Here is a 14,206-nt window from a genome sequence, read left to right on the forward strand (position 1 = left end):
GACAAATGTTTGTTTGCAGTGTTTGAATAAAGTTCCTGTCTCTCTACAACCTCCTGTGTTTCTGCGCAAATCTGTGACCCAAGCATGACAATATAAAAATAACCATATAAACATATGGTTTCTACTTCGTGGATTTTCTTATTTCACGGGTGGCTCTGGAACGCAACCCCCGCGATGGAGGAGGGATTACTGTAGATAGATAGATAGATAGATAGATAGATAGATAGATAGATAGATAGATAGATAGATAGATAGATAGATAGATAGATAGATAGATAGATAGATAGATAGATAGATCTTTATTGTCATTGTCACTTTTACAAAAGAACAATGAAATTTAAGGTGCAGTCGACTCAGTGTGAGGCATAAGATTTAAAAAGACAAGAAGAGAGAAAATAATAACAAACCAAATAGTAATAAAAGTACTTTACAAATATACAAATTGCACTTGTTATGTATACAAATTGCACTGGTTAAATGTACAAATTGTACTGGTTGACTTAAGGTCAATATTGCACATTGGGAGAATGATATGGAACAGTTTTATTCTGAGTTCAGGGGCATGATTGCTTTTGGATAAAAGCTGTTTTTAAGGCGGTTTGTCCTGGTTTTCATTGCTGTGTATCACTTGCCCGATGGCAAAAGCTGGAAGAGGCAATGACCGGAATGTGATGAATACCGTGAAATGTCTATTGCTTTTTTGCGGCATCGGAAGGTGTAGATTTGCTATTGTGCATTGCCAAAAATTGTATTTAGAAAGGTAATGTTATAATAATAACATTCATTATAATAATATAAGGCAAATCAGAAATATACCAGTTACAGTGCCTTCATAGTGTTTGGGACAGAGATATTTTTTCTTGATTTACCCCACTGTTCCTCTGTTTAAAATTACAAATCAAACAATTTAGACAGGATTAAAGTGCACATTGCAGATTTTCATTTACTGATATTTGCATACTTTTTGTTCACAAACATATTCTACATGGTCCTCCCATTTCAGGTCAGCATAATGTTTGGGATAACTGGCATCACTGGTGTTTGTGATTCCTCAGGTGTATTTCATAGCTTCATATGATACCTAGGCTTGCTTCTACCCTTTGGAGTCTGCAGTTGCCATTGTTCAACCTGAGGTCAAGTGCTGTGCCAATGAAAGTCAAAGAAGCCATTATGAGGCTGAAAAACAAGAATCAAAGTCATTTGAGACATCAGTAAAATCTTAGAATGACCTAAATCAACGCTCTAGAAAATCATTAAAAAGAAAGAAGGACCTTCGTTCCTCTCCTCTCTAGAGCATATCTCCATCTTTCCAAGGTCTCTTCAACCTGCTCCCTACTCTCGCTACAGCTCACAATGTCATCAGCAAACATCATTGTCCAAGGGGAATCCTATCTAATCTCATCCTTCAACTTGTCCATCTCCCATTGCAAATAAGGAAGGGCTCAGAGCCAATCCCTGATGTAATCCCACCTCCATGCTGAATGCATCCGTCACTCCTACCGCAGACTTCACCACTGTCACACTTCCCTCGTACATATCCTGTACCACTCTTACATACTTCTCTGCCACTCCCAACTTCCTCATACAATACCACAACTCCTCTCGAGGCACCCTATCATATGCTTTGTGCAGGTCCACAAAGACGCAATGCAACTCCTTCTGGCCTTCTCTGTACTTCTCCATCAATACCCTCAGAGCAAACATTGCATCTGCAGTGCTCTTTCTTGGCATGAAACTATACTGCTGCTCACTAATCATCATCTCCCTTCTTTAACCTAGTTTCCACTACTCTTTCCCTAGCAGTAGAGTGTTGTACCATGTTAGCCATAGATTGATACAGGAGAAAGTAGGATGAAATAACACCTTTTATTGACACTCTATTTAGTTAGCCAGTAAAAGGTGTCATTTCACCCTACTACTTTCACCCTACTACTCTTTCCCATAATTTCATGCTGTGGCTCATCAATTTTATCCCCCTGTAGTTACTACAGCTCTGCACATCCCCCTCATTCTTAAAAATCGGTATCAGTACACTTCTTCACTCCTCGGGCATTCTCTCACTTTCCAAGATTCCATTAAACAATCTGGTAAAAAACTCCACTGCCGTCTCTCCTAAACACCTCCATGCTTCCACAGCTATATCATCTGGACCAACAGCCTTTCCATTCTTTATCCTCTTCATAGCTGTCCTTATTTCCTCCTTGCTAATCCGTTGCACTTCCAGTCCTGGAGAGCTACTGTGGCTGCAAGTTTTCATTCTAACTCTTAATTAGTGACCAGTTTGTGCTGCTAATTAACTATTTCCCTTTATTTTAATTGACTTTTCTTGAGACTCTGACCACTGAATTGATTCTTTTTTTCTTAAACGGCACCTAAACATAAATTTGATATGAAGTGAGCCAACAGATGACCAAGTAAGTTGGAACCTCAAACTCCAACAAACTTCCCTTCATTCAGTTTCTTAATTTGAAGCCAATTCTTCTTGCTAATTAAACCCGTTATTTAATTCCATGGTGCTCATTCTGCCATGGCAGACATTTTGAAAACTGTTCATTTTCTTTTTTAAGAGCATTGTCAAAATGTTTTGTGGACCTGAGCAGATCAACATTACTGAGGCATTCACCTTTCTTTATTTTCAGCTATTGCGTGATGGACGCAGGTTGATATTTATGTGTTGGTTCATTTTGTGTCTTAATATTGTTTGGTTGCTAATTAAGGAAAAAATAAATAATTAAGGGCCCTGAGTCTTAAGTTGTGCTTCAATTAAAATTAAGGCAGAGAGTTAATTAGCAACAAAATCTGGTCACTAATTAAGAAAAGGGTTAGAATGAAAACCTGCAGCCACATTAGTCTCCAGGACCGGAGTTGGAGACCCCTGCTGTACATCATCCAGCCTTATTCATTCATCAGCCTCACGAAGTACTCTTTCCATCTGCTCAACACACTCTCCTCGCTTGTGAGTATGTTTCCATCTTTATCCTTTATCACCCTAACTTGCTGCACATCTTTCCCAGTTCGGTCCCTCTGTCTTGCCAATCGGTACAGGTCTTTTTCTCCCTTCTTATTGTTCAGCCTCTTATACAACTCATCATACGCCTTTTCTTTAGCCTTTGCCACCTCTCTCTTCACCTTGCGCCTTATCTCCTTGTACTCTTGTGTGCTTTCTGCATCTCTCTGACTATTCCAATTCTTCTTCTCCATCCTCTTCCTCTGTATACTCTATATATATCTTATAACAAGATAATGATCCAAACATACTGCTGAGGCAACACAGGATTTGTCAAAGCAATAAAACGGAAAATTCTTGAACGGTCAAGCCAGGCACCCGATTTAAATTCAGTTGAGCTGGTCTTCTATATGCTGAAGAGAAAACGTCAGGGAACAAGCCCCCAGAAAAGCAGGAGCTGACGATGGCAGCATAAGAGGCTTGGCGGAGCTTCACCAGAAAAGATCTTCAGCACTTGGAGATGTCTATGAATCACAGACTTCAAGCAGTAATTCCATGCAAGGGATATGCGACAAAGTCATAAATATGACAGCTTTAATAGACCTGCCATTGCTGTGTCCCAAACATTATGGTGCCCTGAAATGGGATGGATATGTAGAAAAAGTGGTGTGACCGAAATGTATGCAAATGAAAGTCTGCAAATAAATTGAATCACGTCTGAATTGTTTGATTTGTAATTTTAAACTGTAGAACAGAGGGGTAAATTAAGGAAATATGTGTTTTTGTCACAAACATTGCGGAGAACACTGTATTTTCTTTTATCTTTAATCAGGAAACCACAACAATTGTTCCATACTCAGATGGATGTTTAACAGTTCAAGCATAAAACTGCATTAAATCAGAAATCCTGGGTGCAAGAGTGCCTTTTATGATGCTGTCAGATCCAAGAGTAGAGCAGTGATGATAGGAAAATCTGCCCCAGAATGATGTGGGAATTTGAGAGAAATAAAGATGTCTGCTTTACTCATAATTGACTGTACAAGGTAATCACTCAGAAATGTGAATAGACTAATATTCACTTTGGAAGTGATGTGCTAAACATCTCTGTAAAGTAACACTAAGAAGTAATATAATGTGCAGGAAATTAGTGCAGAAAAAAACAATCAACTTCTCATTTACATTCTAATGTGAGTTTTAGCCTTTGATTAAGATTTATTTTGGAGTCCATTGGAATTATTTTCAAAGAGAAACATGCAACTTGACAGCTTGTTGTAAGCGTTTAACCTGGAAATAGTGTTGCATGATACCTGTTGAGTAAGACAGTTTTGGAGAGTGTAAATAAAAGTGTTCATAAAATTAAATCAAATGTTTGTTTTTTGTATTTTTTTGTACCAGCTGTACATAAAACTGTAGATTCTATTCTTTATAATGATGTTAATATAAATATGTCAGCTTTCTTTTCCAAAAGCACAAACACCAACACATTTGGCATGTTCCCTTTAATTTTACCGGCGTAGCACACAGCAGGCAGCTAATAGAGAGACTTTTCCAGCCCTTCCACCTGCTTATATATTTGATAGTTCTTTTTTTTTAAATGTATTTTTTTTTTATTAGAGAAAGGTCCTACCTGACACCTTGATGTGCTTTCCATTCTATTCACTGTAGCAGGAGGGGGTACATTTTAAAGAGTAGGTTCACTTTTTCACATTGGTCAGTGTTGAATCCTTGTACAGTTTTTATATTGGTTACTTTGTTGTTTAATAATTTGTTTAAAATGCTTACATTCAGCATGATAGAATATATAGATATAACATTATTTGCCCCCTGGGGGAAATTCATTCTTTTACAAAAGCTTTTTAAATAAATAGATAAGTAAGTAAATAAATAAACAAATATACACACACATTTTAGTCTGAGCACACATTGGAATGATGATAAAGCTAAAAAATTCAAAAGATAGGAAAGATTTCTGACTTGGCTGTCAAAGTCCTAGGCATTATGCAGACATATTGCTGTTGGTATGAAAGAGCCCCAGTAGCGTTTCTTGACATATGTCTGATCAATAATCATTGTCTGTAAGTACTCAGTGTGAGTGTGTCAGAGAGAGAATGTGCAGCATTGTTTTTAATGGCACTCAGTTTTGTTTTAATTCCCTCCTTGGCTACTACCTCCAAGGGGTCAAGAATGTGTCCCATTACAGAGCCTGCCCTTTTTTTTTAATTAGCTTATTGATTCTGTGGGCATCTCTTCAAATGATGTTACTGGCCCATCACACCACAGTGGCTATCACAGAGTTGTAGAAGATGTAAAGGATGTCACTTTCCACATTAAAGGAGTCCAGTCTCCTAAGGAAGAAGAGCCTGTTCTGCCCTTTCTTATATATTTCCTTTGTATTATGAGACCAGTCCAACCTGTCATTAATGTTGACCCCCAAGTACTTGTAGGTTTGGGCTAGCCAAGTCAGAATTGTTTTCTTCTTTTTTGTAATTATTGTTTGTGTTTGAGGGTTGTTGTTTGTTATAATAACGCTTCTGTAAGTAGGTAAATTTCCCCTTGGGACAAATAAAGTTCTATCCATCTATCTATGATTATGCAGTTTTTAAAGCAAATTCTGTAATTAGCTTTGGCACAATAAAGCTATAATAAAAAAGTCTTGTTTACTTTAAATCTTTCTTTTTTAACAAAATATTTCTCTAATATCGATTCCTGTTCCAGTACTGTAAAACCATTTTATTATTACTGAGCATACCTCAACTTAAGAGCTCAGAATACTATACAGTAATTACAAATCAGTGTGAAATACAACATAAATAGACAAAAAGAGCATGTAATATATACAATATATATATATAAATGTATGTATATGCCATATATTTATATCAGTATTTTTATATTTATATATATTGTCACACACGTGCGCATGGGGAACTGCTGAAGGGCCTAATCACTTGTAGTTCTACGCCAGGCCACGGGGCGGCGGAGTGTACTGACTATCTCTCTCAGTCCCTTGCAGACCTTTCCCGGGAAATCCCGCCTCTTGCCAGCCCCAAGGATAACGTCACTTCCGACCAAGAGGACGCCACTCCCAGTTCCTGCTACTTTGACGTCATTTCCTTTCCAGGCCTTTAAAACTGCCATCTTGCCTCAGTACAGGCAGTTCTGTTTTGGACTCTGAACCATTCACATCGTGTACCTAAAAAGAGCAATTTTGCAGCCGAGCATATTATACGGGTGGCTGCCCCAAACCTTTGTGATGTCTCCGACTCATTCTTGTGACAATATATATATATATATATATATATATACACTAGCAGGAGTACCCGGCGTTGCCCGGGAATCTATAACTGGTGAATTTCCCAAATGAAAGAAACAGAACATAGAAATCGAACCAACATTTTTCTGATTGACATTTTATTGTAATTGGTAATATAAGTGGTCATTTTAGAGGCTTTGGATATAGTGTATTTTTTGTGTTGTTGTGGGGTTCTGAAAATGATCAAATTGCGTGGATTGCCCACTGTAGAACATGTTACATAGAGTTGTCCGTGTGTTTGGTGGCATGGGTATATTAGTGAAAAGCAGGACAATGATAATGTGTCACATGGTATTACGTACGGAATAAGCATCAGAGTGAAATGAAGGTACGTTATTTACAATACGTCAGAAAGTGAACAAATAGCACCAGTCTGTCAGAAAGACTAAGACTGAAATCTTACTTTGAGTCGGAAAGCGAGCAAATAGCACCACAAATACGGAAAGCCAGTCACGCGCACTGGGTCGTTCACATTTTACATCCATATGGCAGTTCCCCTTCACGTGATGAAAGCAGTCGGCTTTCTCATACTTGGACACTTCCGCAATGTCTTGGGAATTTAAAGAAACATTGGTAAAGAGGGATGCACAGAGACCAAATGTGCCACTAGATAGCGTCACCGTTAAAGTCTGTTGCAACGTGCAGCCATCTTGTTGATGAAAAGTACGGGGACATTTTGTGAACGTTGTGTCAGTCAAAGGTGTCCTGCGCTTGACCAAGGACATTTTTCCCAACCAAACATACCCCATGACCTCCTCCTGGTCACAAAGCAGCCCCATGCCCAGTTTGGTGGCGATCGGACGCCCGGTGCAGATTTGTATAGCAGACAAACAAACATACATAGACTCTGCTTTATATATTAGAGATATATGCTGTATATATATACACACACATACCTGTGTGTGTATATAAAAGTCAATGTTAAAGTGAATGAAAGTGAACTTTGCTTAAATAATTCTCTGCTTATATATTTTAATGGGGCTTTGAATTTTATATGATTTTTCAGCCATAAAGCAATAAATACTGACACCTTTTTTTATGGGTTATTTTTTACTGTTTTGCCTGGAACTTCACGCCAACCATGAGAAAAGTCTAAAGGTGAAGGAAAGGGTGTTGATTCCTATGAATTTATGCAGTCTACATTTTAATATGTGTGCCTGCCAGCTTAAGTGCATGAAGCTGATCTGTTTTCTGTCGTCAGTGACGGTTAATATATCCTAATGGCAGCAACACGGCACTAATGATCCTTCTGTATATAAATCTGCATTGCTCAGGCAGACATGGGAGAGCCACATAAAAACAATTGCCTTCATTTCCCGAATTCAAGTGTAAACCTGGCTGTGGTTGAGCTGTCCGCTCTCGCTCTTTTCTTTCTTTCTTACTGCTGGAGGACCCCCAATAAAATTACCAGCTTTGCACAGCATGTGCTAACTTCCTTTGACTTTAAGGGAGGTGTAGCTGAAATTCCCAATCTAATCTGACAATGTAGGAAAGCCACTAAATAAGAACTTCTAAAGCATGCGCCCCCTTTCTGCCATGGTTGTTGGCAAATTAAAAGAACATCTAACGTGTAATAGAATTATAATCACTCAAGAGTCTGAAGTCTGTGGAGGATCTGGTTTGTTTCTGCCGAAAGAGGATAGGCCAGCATTATGGCCACCAAGAGCTGTGCGGTTCCTTTGGTTTTGATGTGTTGAGTGAAAAGTAAATGGATTTGGATGGAGAACCCTGCTTCCGTTGGCTTTGATCTCCTTGCCTGTCTCTTTCTCTCTGCCAGGCACACAAACTTCCTATCACAGATTATTGTACACACATTTTGCCAGGTTAAGGCTGAGGCAGTCCCTGCAGTCTCCTTACTGTGACGTGGTATTGTTTGCTGCACCTCGTTTTGTTTTTCTTTTTCTATTTATTTACTTTGCTTATGTTCCATTTAAAATCGCACACCTGGTTGTTGTCTCTGTTAATTTTCATGTCGATCCTGTGTCTGTGTGGGTTTTAATTTAGGTTTTCTTCCCACTTTCCCAAAGTTGTGCTTATTAGGTTAGATAGATAGATAGATAGATAGATAGATAGATAGATAGATAGATAGATAGATAGATAGATAGATAGATAGATAGATAGATAGATAGATAGATAGATAGATAGATAGATAGATAGATAGATAGATAGATAGATAGATAGATAGATAGATAGATAGATAGATAGATAGATAGATAGATAATTGGTGACTCTGTGTTCATGTAGATGTGTCCTGCGATGGACTGATGCCCTGATTTGTGCTTGATGCTGCCAGGATAGTGGGCAATCCCATATGACCCTGAATTGAATTAAGCAGATTTGGACTAGCCAATCCACCACTATGCCACTCCAGTATTTCAATGCCATTTCACCAACATATTCTTATGAACTGAGAAGCATACAGCTGATTATACAAGTATCTTAGCTCCATATGTAACAAAATTGTGAAAGGGTTCAACTCGAAACTTTTCATTTGAAGCCAGGTTTGCTCTCACTTTGGCTGGAATCTGTAAAAGGAAGGATAATTTCAGGTGTTAAAAAATGCCAACAAGTATGTTAAAGACCAGGAATGTTCCCAGTCTTCCCATTGACCCTCCTCAGGATGTTTAGGTTTGGAAAAAGAGGTTAAATGGGGACTTGGATCCAACTTTCAGTTTAATTAATAATAGTTGTGATGCTCTGACTTGGTGTCTCCCTTGTTTGCTGGATAACATAGTTTCTGAATTTGATTTTCTGCCTTTTTGATTGAGCTCTATATTAAAGTGTTAAAATAACACTTCACTCTCAGCCACTGCTTGGTTTTAAAGCCTGTGTTTTTAATTAGTATTCTGCTATCAATTAAATATTTGGTCATCCACTCCCTGGATTAGTTACCTTGTTCTCTTCATGGAAGATATTGTCACGATCAGGGCTTAATCTTAGGGTCTTACGGCATTTTTCTATAGTAGACAGCATTTCTTGTAACTGTTGTTAGCGTCACATCCTGCGTTTCTATGTACGTGGTCTCCAGAGTCTTGACCTTGAGATCATTAGCACGACGGGATAATAGGTCAGTGGTTGCACCAAGCTTTATCTGATCTGAGGATAAATTCTTTAAACTCTAAAGAAATTCTCTCTTTTTTATTGTTATTCGTGTTGTGGAGACTGGCCCGGACACAGACAGGCGGACACTGATAGTTCACCCACCACACATTTATTATACATAATTTATATTTACAAAAGTGACACACATGACCCCAGTACTCCCCCAAAGTCCAGGCCTTTCTTCCTATGCCTTTCTCGGGTCTGCCTCCACTCCTCTCCTCCAAGACTTTGTCTACTCCACTCCCGACTCCAGCCATCGAATGGAGGGGGACGGCCCCTTTTATACACACCCGGACGTGCTCCAGGTGCTTCCCGATAAGCCTCCGCCAGCCCTTCCTGGTGTGGTGGAAGTACCGGCTGCACACCCGGAAGTACTCCGGCTGTCCCTGGTCTTCTTCCCCCAAGCACTTCCGGGTGTGGCGGAAGTGCTGAGGGCCAGGGCTCCATAGGCATTGGGGCACCCCCTGCTGGTGACCACAGGCCCCTATAGGGTTGAGCTTCTAAGCTCCATTCCCGTGGTCCCCAAAGCCACCAGGGCGGTCGCCCCCCTCGTGGTCTGAAGGAGGCGTAAGCCCTCTTCAGGTCCTTCCGAGCATGCCGGCTGGGTACCTCCTCCAGCCGCTTGCCACAGTGTCTTGCCTGGTTGTCAACTTCTTGCTTGAATTTTGAATGACATCAAAATTGTTCCTCTAGGACAGTTTAAAAAGCATGCTGAATCCCTTGTTTGAATGAAGAAATAGCCTTCCTTTCTCATTCATAAAAATGCAACCAAAATTCTTGGAACTTGCATGTAAAAATTTTGTAATTGCTAAAGTAAGCACATTTTGTAAATCTAATATTAAAAATAAATGTGAAATCTTGTGCCTTTAACAAACTGTCCTTCTGTTTTGATAGCAGAGGCTAGGTTTAAAGCTGGCCATTTGAGGCTGAATGTATGTCCTTGACCAAAAGAAAAACATCTATACCAAAGTGTCTTAAACTTGGCCTGTCCTTTCATTTAAATGGAGGGAATTCTTTACTTCCTTATCTGTCTTATATGTTTTAGCCTTAACACTTTGAAAAGTTTAATACTGTCATTCCCAAGAATTTCCCTATGTAAAAATAGTAATCCACCACTGCTATATTAAGTATGTGGCTATGGATAATTTTTTTTCACTTGAGGTTCAGTACAGAGTGAGAATCAATTGTAAATTTAGCAGAAATACACCTGAAACTATTAGATGAAAACACTACATGCAGTGTAGCTATAATAAAGCAAATACTGTCAAAATCGTTTCCATAGACCCCATTTTGATAGAAAAATGCTGAGATTTTAATGCACATACCCATAAATTTGTAATGCTTTGGTTTACTAAGCCCCATCCATGTTGACTATGAAATGTGGAATGAGTAAGGCTGAGTAAGGCCGAAATTAACCCCAATGACTTTAGTTAGGTTAATGGCACCAGAAAGTGGCAATGTGTTATATGTTGGTTATATATGTTAGTAAAAATGTTTACTCTTCTATATAGACATGACAAAAAATTTGATTTTAAACTTACTTAATCAAGTAGTTCAATACAATCCGAATCCTAATTTGTCCAGTGTATTGTTTGAATCTGTACAGTGTCATATTTAATGAGGTAGATGTGATACATAGCCATAATGAGACTTTTAAAATAATAAATTACTGAACATAAACCCTGCTCCAGCCCCCACTACCTAGTTCCCTAAATTTGATGTGTTTTTTTTATTTGATTTACAATAAACAACAAAGGAAATTGTCTTCTTGCATGACCTTTAGAGGTCACAGTGCAGGGTCAGCCATTGTACAGCACCCCTGGAGCAATTTTCAGGTTAAGGGCCTTGCTCAAGACCCGATCACAGTAGGATCCCTTCTGGTAGTAATGGGATTTGAGCCGACAGCCTTCCAAATACCAGCGCAGACCCTTAGGTACAGGGCCATGAGTTAAATTAATGATTGCACATTAAAACTATATGACATTAAACCTAGATCATACAGTTAATTTAATTACTGATTTTATGAGGTACCAAAGAGTAGCCCTACAGAGAAATGTTTTGAAATGGAATCAGGGTTAAGATATTTAAGACTGTAAGTGGCCATGCCTACCAGCAGCCAATAAAAACTAGCCCCTTGACTGCTAATCGTTCCTCAAGGGAGGCACACATTAATGCCAAAATTCAAAGCCTCAACACTGCAGTATACATGTGAAAGCTGCCTGGGAAGGCAAAATGGTGCGTTTTACAAGAATGCTGCCTCCACTGACCATTTTATGATTTTTTTTTTCTGGGACAGAGTGTAGACTTTTTTTTTAACCTTTTTTCCTTGTTACTGTAATGTGTCATTGAGCTTGTGCAACTCCTTACACATACCTTGTGAAAATGCATAGAGCAGGAGTTCTGTTGTCAACCCTTTAAACCCTCCCTTTTCCCTCTTCAGATCATTATGAAGTCCTGTGGTTGTTCCTATTGAATAGGTCAAAAGTTAAGCAGTTACAGGCTCTTTGCAGTGACCCGTGCCTGCATGGTTTGATCTGTGATAGGGGGGCAGTCACTGAAATAGCTATTGCCAGCTATGCATAGCTGTGAGTCTCCTCTTTCTTTCGAAGGCTGCCCCTGTACTAGACTCAGACGTATCTTCAAGCACGCAGAGGTGTCCACACTGTGAATTAATTTTTGGATCAAGCAAAGAGAACTGAGACAAGTGCAATAATGAGGCATGTTGGAAGAATTTTAATTAAACTCAATTTTTACTTCCAGTGTCCTTGCAAAAGTAGTCACAAGGAAGCAGGCATCCCTAAATAGGAAACAGAGCAGTGGGCAAGGAGATACATACCACATGTCACCAATCAAACTAATAGAGTCTTTTATAGTTTTTAAGAAGATACTAAGTACAATAACAATATTTTGCCTATTATATTTTTCCTAATACAAGAAGGTTTATTGCATGTAGAATTCATTTTTATTGTGCTTTCTAGCTTTAGGCTTTCACAAAATATTTTGCATGTCAGTATGCTAAGATGTAATTTATTTGGTAAATTTTTTAGTAATATAAAATACTTCATTAAGGAATATTCTGTTTTTTACTAGCAACTCTTGGACCACAAGTCTTCAAAGAAAGGTGGTGCATGCGACTCTCACGAAAGACACAGCATCCCAGATCACTCTGGTGAGGCTGCTGCAATGTCTTTCACTGTCATCTAGTATCACCATGGTTGCCTGCTCAACAAAGTAACATGGTAGAAGATGCCCGCACGTCCAATTCTTTGGTTATGTATTGGTCTGTGCAATGTGTCTCACTGTCATGCGTCTGCATTGCTGTTGGCTGTGAGATGTAAGCCCTCATTCCTCATTGAGAAGGACCCAAAGCCAAATTTCATCGCCTGAGGTATCCCGCATGCCCAATTCATGTGTCATCTTGTTATTCATATCACATAAGAAGCTGTCGATTGAGTCTAAGATCAAGGCTGATGGCCCAGGTATTTACGAGTTTTTGCGTAACAGATTGACAACACTTGTCATGACACCTTTCATATTTACATTCTCATAAAGGAGGTCTTATTAACTCTTTCAGGGCTGATGTCGACTTTTGTCAAAAGGAGGAGTTGATGATGGTAATCAACTGTAAACTGTGACAAAACCAACCGTTACGTTGGACTCACATTGCTAGAAGGAAAGTTAGATTCATTGGTTTGACCGAGATTCCCTGTGCTCATGTGAATAGCAAGGTGCACACAACAGCAAAAATAGCACTGAGATCTGGCAAGAGATCAAAGCGAATGCGAAAAGCAAAATGCTCCGTGGACGATGTCTTGCCTATCATTTCTGAACTGGACTATGACTTGTTGGACTCAGATTTTGATACAAATGATTGAAAATGAATGTTAGATTCCAGCTTCAGCTGATCGGTTCCCAGCTAGTAGTGTTACTGACAATGTTTGCCATGGAGGACTGCCACTTAAAAATGACAAGAGGTAGAATCCAGATTGTAATGCACTGCGACCGTGAAAGCCGCCGTTGCTGTCCCAACCATGTGAAGGCAGCCTGGCAGCAAGCCTGCTGCTCATTCTTAGCAAACTGGCAGCCACAGCATGCAGCGACAGATGTTTTATGTTGATTTCTGTGTGAAAGCATTATTTTTTGGAAAAAATATTCAGCCCTCAAAGAGTTAATGTTTATTTGGTGTAACACATTTTTATAGTTTACAAAAAAGTATATGTATTATCTGTCAGTCCGTTTTGATTTTATATAGCATCTTTTATTATTTACGCTATTAATAATTCAGTATTGATTTTCTGTAGAGCCTTTTATCATTAACAAAATTAAAATGTTTTCCTTAGCAAGTGATTGCTTTTGTAATGCATTTCACAAACTGGTTTTCTTAAATAGAGATCAATAAATGCTAGCATTTATCATTCACAGTTTTCCCAAATGCATTTCATAGTCATTAGCACTTTTCATACTTTACCAAGTCACTGAATGATTTACATATCAGTCATTTGTTGTCTAAAAATCCTTTCCTAGCTTGTGTTGTCACAAAATGGTTTGTTTAAAACCAAATTAGAAAATTAGTCGGAAGTCCATAGTTGTCTATTATGGGTGCTGTGTTCTTAATGTTTAATTACTTTGGTTGCTGTAAAAAGGGTTTTTGCCTGTTTTTTTTTCTCACAGACATTATCACAATAGCTATGTATTTCAAAACATTTGGTTGATAGAACTACTTTGCTGCGCTGGTATGCAAAAACATTAATAAAAGACTTTAAAATATGTTTGTTCTGTTGCTCTGTGTTTCTGTGTTTATCTGTGTATATGCACAAGTTTGTTGTGTAAAGCTTTAAAATTAA

The 14,206-nt window shown here is 38.7% G+C and overlaps 1 protein-coding gene across 2 annotated transcripts in view; it reads left to right on the forward strand.

The window, feature by feature from the left end:
• Positions 1–14,206, forward strand: part of LOC114667097 (formin-like) — a 613,004-nt gene that overhangs the window by 333,125 nt on the left and 265,673 nt on the right. The gene's annotated exons all lie outside the window — the stretch shown is intronic.

The sequence above is a fragment of the Erpetoichthys calabaricus genome, chromosome 16, assembly GCF_900747795.2.
Source record: "Erpetoichthys calabaricus chromosome 16, fErpCal1.3, whole genome shotgun sequence".
Lineage (NCBI taxonomy): Eukaryota > Metazoa > Chordata > Cladistia > Polypteriformes > Polypteridae > Erpetoichthys > Erpetoichthys calabaricus.